Raw genomic sequence first — 10,972 nt, 5'->3', positions numbered from 1 at the left:
GACAATTTTAACTGAGAGAACTAGAACTGCATGTTGTCTTCAAAAGGATTCTCCTTTTAAAATCTATTCCAAAAATTTTTATACAAGGATACTTCAAACAGTTCCTGGAAAACTGGAATTAAAAGATAAGTTTATTTTGGTGCCAAAAAAATTGAAATTCATGAACAACTTCTTCATAAAATACTTCTTACATGAGGATTTTGAAGATGCTTTGTATGCATAGATTTTCAAAATTTTTGTATCAATATAAACTTAACTTTTAATTCAATTTTCCATGAATTTTTGAAGTATTCTCAAATAACAGGAAGAAAAATTTAATTTACTATATCCATTGAAATGTATATAAAATTTTCATAAAGTATTGAGAAAGAAATTCATAAAGTTAGATATTTATGATTTCAAAAGAAGGGAATCTAGACTCTGACCCTCTCCTAAATTCAAAATGTGGTATGGGGACTATAGAAATGGAGAAGTAAAAAGAAAAGATCCTAAAATATGTAGTTTTACAAGCACAAATGACAATTTATTTTTCCCAATAAAGCTCTAGGAATTGTCTCAGTCTTATGGTCCAGAATGATGAGGAACAATGGCCTACGGATTCCTACATGATTCTAGGAATCCCAGCCAGAGGGCAGAATCACAGAGACTCTGAAGGGCCTTCTCTGAGGCAGGTGGTAGAGACAGAGTGACACCACGGCAGGGACCAGCATCGAGCAACATCTGTAGAATAGGTCCACTGAGACTGCACAACAGAAGACACCACAGAAGGTCAGCTTAACGGGGGGGGGGGGGGGGGGGGGGGGAATGGGTGATGCAGCAGTGGCCTTCTAACTTGGAGTGACTGTATCTGGACACCTGTTCTGTTGTCCTAGTCCTCTGCCCTTCGAGGCTTTGATATTATCATTGTCTATTAGACCTTACATGCAACTTCAGAGAAAAGAGCATATATTCAATATCTGTCACTAGGAATAAAATTATTACAAAATTAGGGAACTTAAAAATAAAACCTATTAGTTCATTCCTGGGGGTCAAAAGTCTAGCGTGGAGACAACTAATTTTGTACTCCAAACATCACATGGCTGAAATTAAGGTGGTGTGCAGGCTGACTTTTTATGTGGAGGCTCAAGAAAAATCTTCATCGAGGCTCATAAAAGTGATTGCCAAAATTCAGTTCTGTGTGCCTTCAGGATCGCGTTTCTTACTCCTGGATGGCGGTAGCCAGTGACTGGCCTCAGCTTCCAGGCACAGCCTACATTCCTTGCCATCGACTGGCCTCAGCTTCTAGTTAAAACCTACATTCCTTGCCATGTGGTCCCTTTCATCCTAAATGCAGCCCATACAGAATCTCCTTCACACCATATCCCTTTCAACTTTCATCTCTTTGACATCCATGTCCAAATCTATGTTTAAAGAGTTCATGTTTTAACTCAGTTTCATCCAATAATCTCCTTCGTTTAAAATCACCTATTTTGATGCCTTAATTATATCTTCAAAGCCTACCCACAACAACACCTATGTTAGTCTTTGCCTGAATAACTGGGGAAAAGTATGTGAACTCCAAAGGCCAGGAATCTTAAAGACTATCTTATAATTTTACCTATTGCAGAGCAGGGAAAGAACTGGTCTATAAAAAGTGTAACTGATATTTAAAACCCCATTGAATGTGTGTATATGGAAGCATTATTTATATCCTAGAATTTCTTTTACCAAATGTGAAGCTGTCTAATGTTATCTATTTTCTTTAGATCATACATAAAGCTGTTGGGAAGCAGGCAAAAACAGCAGGAGAGGTCCAAGGACATCAATTCGAGTCAGAAGGGAGCTAGGATATTAATTCTCTCTGCCTGACCAGCTTCTTTACCACCTGGGTGATCAAACTCAGGTGAGACCCAAGTCTCAGTGTCAGAAGTGCACCTTGGGAAAATTCAAAGAAGCAGCAGGGTCCTTAACATTCTTTAGAAGCTAAGGAGGGATAAGAAAGACTTTGAAGAGTACTCTTGAATTCCACTTCCGGTAAGAGTACTGCGATCCCATGCAGACCAAAAGGGTTTCACTGTGAAATTGCTACTGGGAAAGAACCCTCCATTTTGACAAGCCGCTGAGAGCCAGTTCCCTGAGAATTAGTACTCTCTTATGAAGCCAAGGAGTGAAATGTTGAAGGCCTCTATACTGCAACCACTCTTTCCTGAAAAACAACACACGGTTAATTTACATGAGGGTAGGATGCGTAAGCATTCACATGCTAAGTTGCAAGTGTAATTTCTGTGGTATAGGACAGTAAATCAGATTTTCAATATTCTCTGGTTATTCCCAGATATTACTCAAAATTATTCTGGCTCTTTCCATGATGCCAAGAGCTTTTTCCATGAATCATAATAAATAGCCAATGTCCTTTAGGAAAAAAAGGAAGAATGAATAAATTGAAGAAAGATACCCTTCGATCAACATCAGGAGCACCATGCAGCTCCTAAATGTATTCAATTCATACTTTGTTTTTAAAGAAGATGGAGCTATTTATTTCTGTCCTGTGGGCAAACTCAGAATATAATGGACAAAATGTCAGGGTGAATGAAGAAAAACGATGACGTTCCCCAACAGAATAAATACATCCTTTGCAAAAATAAAGTTGCCAGAGTCTCTAAGCCCCAAGTGATCAGCTGCTGCAAGACATAAGACAGCTGAAAGCACTATGCAAGACACTTGGGTAACTGAGGATTTATATTTAGAATGAACCCACATTGGTAGAGATTGATAATCCTTCAAGAGCCCAGCCTCTACTTCTCGAATCTCTAGATGTTACCTCCATTTTTTTAAAGGTATTTTCTATGTTTGGACCACTTTCCACTGTTGAGAATCTCAGAGGCTCCTTACTGAAAAATGCATGTGCTCAGCACTAATACAAGGAAACAAATGGCTGCTCAATGTGCACAGAGAGGAACACTGGGGATTTCTGATCTGCTACTTCCACATCTGCCAGAGAAAGAAGCTTTATTGGAGAATGCTGCCTTGCATTCAACAATTCACACAGCCAGTTTTCAAAACATAGTTCCTTGCCATTAATTACATAATAATACATGAGTACTGACTACCCTGAATAATATTGACCAAGTCTTACCCAAAAGACTTCCTGATTAATGCAAAATTTATCTTCGCCACCTCAGCTCTAGGTTTCTGCTCACTTTTTTGCCACAAAAATCCCACATCGTCTAGTGCAATGTGGATCTTACCTTCAAAAAGCTTTCTCCCAAATTCTGAGCCCAAAACAATTCTGTTTTTTCAATTCTTTAAGCAGTATTTACCTGAACTGTTGAAAATGATTCACTACTTCCTCCAGAAAGCCTGGAACTCCCTCTTAATAAGTTCCTGTAGTAAATTAAGTAATGGCCAACAGATGATACCAAGTTCTACTGCCTGCAACCCGTAAATATGACCTTATTTTGATACAAGGTAATTATAGATGTAAAAAATTGAGTCCACTTTTAGAAACATCTACTTAAAATTTTATTTGAAAGGATGACAGAGGGTGAGAGAGATCAATCTTCCATCCATTGGTTCACTCTCCAAATGCCCCAACAGGCAGGGCCAATACTGGGAGCTTCAAATTCAATCAAGGCCTCCCACGTGGGTGGCAGAAATCCAAGTACTTGAGCCATCATTTGCTGCCTCTCAAGATGCACTTTAGCAGGGAGCTGGATCATAGGTGGGTCCAGAACGCAAACCCAGGGGCTCTGATATGGGCTACAGGCTCCCAAGAGGCAAGTTCATCACTGAACCAGACACCTGTCACAGATAAAGGATTTTGAAATGAGACACTTGCCTTGGATTATCCAGATGGTACAGAAGTAAATGGTATCAAAATTGTCTTTATGAAAGCGATGCTATCACACACACACATATGAAGGCAGTGAGGGAACGGACTCTCCCTCAGAGCCTTCAGAGGGAGCACAGCACATACTATTGACAAACTTGATTTCTGATTCTGGGCTCCACAACCAGAAGAGAATAAATTTCTGTTGTTTTAAGCCACCACTCTGTGGTGATTCTTATAGCAGACACTGGAAACTAGTGGAGTTCACCTCGTAAGTTCATTAATTGACCCATTACTTTTCACAAAGGCAATGTAAGGCAGCAGGGAGCTAAGCTTGATCAGACACCTGGACTTCTGTACCTCCATAATTACATCGGGCTGCACCTGTTAAAATTTGCTCTTTCCAAATTCTTACAGCTTTTGTAGGAAAATTCAAGCCTCCCTTTGCAAAATTATTCAGGTTCTCTTATTCCCAGGTGCAACAATGATGTAGCACGTTATTGTTTTTAAAAACTAAGACATAAAGAGGTTCTCATCCAGGTCCTGACACCTGCTAGCTTTTTTTAGGTTAGAAAATTCATTTAACCTCTTTTAACTCTAATTTTTTCATTCATAAAAATTCGATACCTTCATAGGATTGCTGAGTGGATGGAACAAAACTCATGTAAAAGACAGGGATCACTGCCTTCTAAATGCTGAGTAAACAGCAGTTATTTTTATTATTGGGATTCCTATAATTTATTTCACTCATATTTCCTGAAACCTCTTTGAGCTAAGCACACCACTAGAGCTAAGATTCTAAAACTAAACAAATAGACTAAATTCCTACAGCCATGGAATTTACATAATATGACCTGAATTCCCAACAAATGCATTTAGTTATTTTAAAGATGAGTACTTAATTTCTCAATTTGTTTTCTTATTTTAGTCAGAAACATTCTAAGGCTACAGAGAATCCCTAGCACTCAGCTTTGTCTATTTTCCATGGGCATGAAGAACTCTCCTTTCCATTGTTTTTATATGTATCATAATCTTTTTAGAATTTCTCAGTGACATATGGGCAGTCTAGGTGTATATTTTTCTAACTTAAAGTAGTTAAGACATTTTTTTTTCATTTATAATTACTTCAATTATATTGACAAGCACATAGAGTAAAATGACAACACTGTACATTCTAAAAAATTTGTGAAGATTTTCTTCATTACCATGCATATTTCATATGTGTTTATTACTAATGTATGTCATTTGAATTAGGCATGTTTAGTAATATGCAAAACTGTTTTTCTTATTTAGTATTCCTAATCTTATATTCAACCTAGATATTAATACTGCCATCTATGTTTTCTTTATGTTTGTATTTTCCAATACTGTTATTCTTAGTCAAGACCTCTTGACTGTCAATCTTTCTTCAAAATTTTTATACTTGGGCTCATGAGGTGAGGGGTATGTGATGCCACAATCATGGTTCATCGGTTGAAGTACATCATTGCTGTGTCACAGAACATGGACATCTGCAAGAATGGGGACTTGCTCTGACCCCCATAAAGAATGAGTTCAAGTACTTCTGAAAAATAACCACAATCTCTTCAACTGAAGATAAAAAAAAAAAAAATCTGGTGATTATGAGTAGGAAGATTTGGTTCTCCATTCCCAGGAAGAATCGACCTTTAAAAGACAGTACCAATGCAGTTCCCAGTAGAGAACTCAAGGAACTTGTCAAGAGTCTGAATGATGCCTGAATATGAAGGGACCAGAATTAATAAATAAAGTAGACACAGTTCAGATTGTGAGGGTAATTCCATTGATAAGGAAGCCTTGAATCAACCAGGCCATCTCAATGTGTTTATGACAAGGATCATGCAGGAATCTGAAAGTGAAACATTTCTCTGAGAAATTGATTTGGAGAAATATAAACTTATCCCAGAATACCCAGGTGTTCTTTCTGATATCCAAACTATATGAAAAAAATGATTAATATTAAGGTGTTTTCTGGTTTATTTCAAGATGTACCTCTTACTTCCAAAAACATGGATCCTGATATCAGAAAACAAGATAATTCTGTTGACTTCAGATATGCAGATAATCATTTCTAAGTAGACTTCTTCAGATTCCATTTAGGAAACATTTCTTGCTATACCTGTCTCAATGCTTCTCCCCCACAACCAGGACTAAGTTCCTTGACTCCCTTCCTAGGTGAAGTTTATCTATAAGACAACCCAAAGTGGGAGAATCCCCTAATAGCTTGAATTGAGTAGGTTCAAATCCCAGCTGCTCCTCTTCTGATCCAGTTACCTACTAATAGACATAGGAAAGCAATGGAAGACAGCCCAAGTAACTGAGACCCCACCACCCAATTGGGAGAGGATATAGTACCTGGATTCTGGCTTGGGTTTCTAGCCCTGGATGTTGCAACTATCTAGGGAGTAAACCAGCAGATGGAAGATCTTCCCCTCTCTCTCTCTTCCTCTCCCTCTCCCTCTCCCTCTTTATCACTCTGCCTTTCAAATAAAAAAATAAATAATTAAATCTTCAAAACAATTTTATAGTTGATTTCCTGTAAACAGCATACAGGTAGGTTTCATTTCAACTCCATCTACATTTTATTAGAAATAATCTATTCACAGTTTGGAATATACCTGTTTTTATTTCTTCTATTTATGTTCATGTCTTATTTAACACCATTGTTTGCCCCATATATTTTTTCTGAACATTTTTACTTTTAAACTTATTCTTCCATTCCTCCTTTGTTTATTTTAGAATTCAAGTTCAGCTTTCATACTATTAATTCACCTTTTATATATGTTAAGGTAATGCTAGCTGCTGTAATAAATAGACTCCATTTTGGAGTGTAATATATAATAATTTATTTCCAATTCATGTTAACATTATAGTTACAGGCTATAGGATCCTACTTCACTGAAAAATTTTTGGAACCCATGACAACAGAAACACTTTTCTTAACCCTGTGTCTTCATCTGAGTGTAAACACGAATTGGCAGAGAGAGACCAGGCCTGAAGGAAAGTGTCTTGCAGGCCAATACATTTTAATCACATGGAGGGGAAACTGGCAAGTGCATTTTAGCCACATTGTAACCTCACTATAATCAGGCAAAAAGGACTCTCCCATACTTAACAACAAGGTATCGACTGTGTAGGCCACAAGGCTTCTGATGTCTCTATCATAAAAACACTAATGAGAAATATATATATATATATATATATATGTATGTATACATATATACAAACATTACTATCAAGTATTCAAAAGTATGAGAAGGAAAATTGAAATATAAGTTTATTTATATGCCAGTTACCTTACCTAATTTTATAATATGTGCAATTCTATGCTCAGAGAAATTTAAAGTGCTATTCCAAATATTTGCCAACTTGGTTCTCTAAATATCACCCAGACAATAACAACTCACTCATTAATTCTGACTACTTCTTCAAGAGCTATATAATCCATGAAGCAGGGACAAAGTGAGCAAGGCTCTACTGCTTCCTATAGAAGTACTAAGCACTCATGGGGCCAGCACAGTGGCGCAGTGGGTTAATGTCCTGGCCTGCAGTGCCAGTATCCCGTATGGGTGCCGGTTTGAAACTGAGCTACGCCACTTCCAATCCAGCAATCTGCTGTGGCCTGGGAAAGCAGAAGAAGATGGTCCAAGTGTCTGGGCTCCTGCACCTACATGGGAGACCCGCAAGAAGCTCCTGGCTCCTGACTTCAGATCGGCGCAGCTCTGGCCGTTGCCACCAGTTGGGGAGTGAAGCATTGGATGGAAGACCTCTCTCTCTCTCTCTCTCTCTGCCTCTCCTCTCTTGTAACTCTGACTTTCAAGTAAATAAATAAATCTTTTTTTTAAAAAAAGTACTAAGCATTCTTATAACATTGCTTCACATCATCTAAAATGCCTAATATTGCATTTGCTCATTTCTAAAGACATTTTTCTTTATCAAAATAATGATAAATTTACTAAGACTGAACCTTCTGGTAGATATTAACAAATACTAAGTATTATTTATCTAAGGAAAGGAAAGTCCATCAGAAAGAGAGCTAAAAGCTACTGAAAATGTACAGCACTCTAACATTACCAACTTTCTTATCTTTCATTTCTTTCCACAGTCCCTGGAAGGAGAAAAGGCCTGGAATTTGCAAGCTCCCATCATTCAATTTGGTGACCCACTGCTGAACAGGATCATAATTCTGTAGCAGCTCCGCTATGGTTGAGGATTAGGCTGAGGACTGGGTTACAAAGGTTAATTAAAGCACCCAACGAAGGACTTGGAAGACAATTAGGATGCATCACCAAGCATCAGCACTACCTGGAGCTGTATGAGGTATTTTTTACAACTGGTCTTTGCTAAATGGAAAGCCCATTTTATGTCACTATAAATTACATTTAATTGCAGTTTTTGTTACATAATTTACTGCATCTTTGTCTTCCTAAAATTTCTAATTTAGCTCTACTTTTTGAGAACATGCCTTCTTCTGTATTTTTTTTTTCACTTTCATTAGCTGTATGTCCATTCTTCTTCCCATTACAGACTTATATTGTCTAAGCAGTAGGGACTTGAACATTTTTGGCTTCTTCTCATTATAGTCTCACATTGTCTTAATAGCAGAGATGTAAACATTTTTATTCTTAGTTTTTGAAGAACATTATTCTTTTTAAAGAGTCAACTTCAACTTTTCCACTTCTACTCCTAAGCTCATTCATGGAGGGTTTGTCTAAGGCATTACTTTAAAATGGGTCTCCTCATCCTTGAAAATCTAATAGTACTACACCTTAAAACGGTCTATGGTATTACTTCAATAAACTCTCTTTGATTTGAAATAGAATACAGGACAGGATTATCCTAAACCCCAGCTATAATGCTGACTGTTAGACATTCTGGAAGAAGCTCACGGTAGCACTTCATCTTAACAATTTCGTGGCATGAAACAAAGCTCTGTTGTCATTGTTGGGAGAAAAAGATAATAGTATCGGATTATCATGCAAAATATTGCATATAGTGTTAAGTATACTCAAGTCAATTTATTAAGTCTGTTTTGTTCTTTTAAGGTTTTTTTTTTACTAATATATATGAGATTAGATAAAAATAATGTAACCCATACAAATCAAAAAACACAAAATCCATTTAAGTTTTTTCATAAATTAGATTACATATCTCTGATTCATGTTTGGACTTATCAGGAATTATCACATTATCAAAATGGCAGTTTGATCATGTTCATATGACCCAGCCCACAGAGAAAAAGGCAGCCCATACTAAAAAGTTTCACACACTTGTTCTTTCTCCAAATGCCAGCAATAGCTGGAGCTGGGCCATGCTGAAGCCAAGAGCCTGGAACTCCACCCAAGTCTCCCACATAAATGGCAAGATATCAACTACTTGAGTCACCACTTGCTGCCTCTGAGGGTATACATTAATATGAAGCTTGATCAGAAACAGAGTGGAGGCTTGAACTCAGGCACTGCAAGATGGAATGCAGACATGCCAGCACCAAATGCCTACCAGAAACCTACTTTTGGCAATTCAGTGTGTATTTCCAAAAAGTAAGGCCATTATTTTACATAATTACAGTTACAAATCCCATTATCAGAAAATTACCAACAATGTAATCTAGAAACAGTGTTTATATTTCACCAATATTTTTCTTAGATATTCTATAGCAATACAAATTAGTTGTTTTTTTTTTTTTTCAGTCCAGGATCTAATTCATAATCAAATGCCACATTTAGTTCTTATATCTTTACATCTTGTCAGGATTCCTTAGTCTCTACATGCCTTGATAGGACTATAGTTTGGTTACGTTTTACAATATCTCTCAGTTGAGATTTAGATTGGCTTATGCCTTTAGGAAAAGAATGTCACTAAGCACACATGTGCTTCCAGTGCATCGTATTGTAGATAGTATGTGTCTGTCCTCTTACTGGTGATGTTAACTTTACTTACATGGTTAAGATGGGGTCATCAGAGTTCTTCATTTCAAAGTTACTAAGTTTCCCTTAGGAATTCTTAACAATCTAAAGGGTGATATGTAATCACATTTTAATCTGCTAGTTTTTGCCTCCATTAATGATTCTGTCTAGAAGAGAATCATTATTGGTGGTTGCCAACTTGTGATTTTTCTCTTTCTACCATTCCTATCCAAAATTAAAATATTATACAACAAAGTAGTAAACATCAATAGAACACGAGAGCCAGCTTAAATGAGTTTTCAGTGGTCCATCTGGGACATTTTGAGCATCTAAATATATAACATCAGGAAGTTATAACCTATAGAAAGTCCTGTGCCCAGACTGGTTTAAATAGATAGCTATATAGACAATAGATAGATAGATAGATAGATAGGGAGAGCATAATTTTTTAAAAAGCTCATTCATAATCAAGTAAATACACTTTCAACTAATAGCGTGCTAGCACACTATTTTTTTCAAGCAGTTTTCAATAACTAGATATTATTGATTGTTAATACCAAGCACTTGTAAGAGTAGAGAAAAATGAGTATTGATCTATAGGACTGATTTCAACAGTGCTTTCAAACAGCACTTTCAGATTATGTAGCAAAATTGAAATCTAACCTAGGAATTTCACTTAAAGTAATAGCACTGATAACAGTAAGTATAAATAGGTGTATTTTATCAAAACATTGTTCTTGATAAAAACTATTAGGTTTCTAGTATCTGCCAATAATATTAGAATGTTACACAGCTGAGTAAGATGATGATTTATATCACTACTGATTTAGAAAGACTTAACTATTCACTGCTATGTGAATAGTTCAGGTTTCACAATATTTGAAAATGTGATTATTCCATTGTACATATGCACATATAAGTACACATATACATAATATATGCAATTGTATGCAGGCATTTTTAAATAAATACACACTATCTCTATCTGATCACCTGAAAACTAGGGATAATAGTAAGAATTCCTAGAGCTGTTATGAAGATTAATGCATATTTCAAGCAGAGCAGTGTCTAATACATCCATGTTCAGCAAAATTAACAACTACTTTAACAACACTAATTATTCTTGGTTTTGAACAATGTTTTATTATGCTATTACGAGCATAATTTGTGTTTACCTTGTCTGCTTCCATTAGCGAGCTACACGCCCAAACTTAGCCACATCACAGTAGCTATAAAATTG

At 36.5% G+C, this 10,972-nt stretch overlaps 1 pseudogene; it reads left to right on the top strand.

Annotated features, from left to right (window-relative positions):
* Positions 1–5,269: 5,269 nt before the first annotated feature.
* Positions 5,270–5,770, top strand: LOC133770441 (dihydrofolate reductase-like; annotated as a pseudogene).
* The last annotated feature ends 5,202 nt before the right edge of the window (positions 5,771–10,972 follow it).

The sequence above is a fragment of the Lepus europaeus genome, chromosome 11, assembly GCF_033115175.1.
Source record: "Lepus europaeus isolate LE1 chromosome 11, mLepTim1.pri, whole genome shotgun sequence".
In the NCBI taxonomy this organism is placed as follows: domain Eukaryota; kingdom Metazoa; phylum Chordata; class Mammalia; order Lagomorpha; family Leporidae; genus Lepus; species Lepus europaeus.
This window is presented reverse-complemented; position numbering and strand designations above follow the sequence as displayed.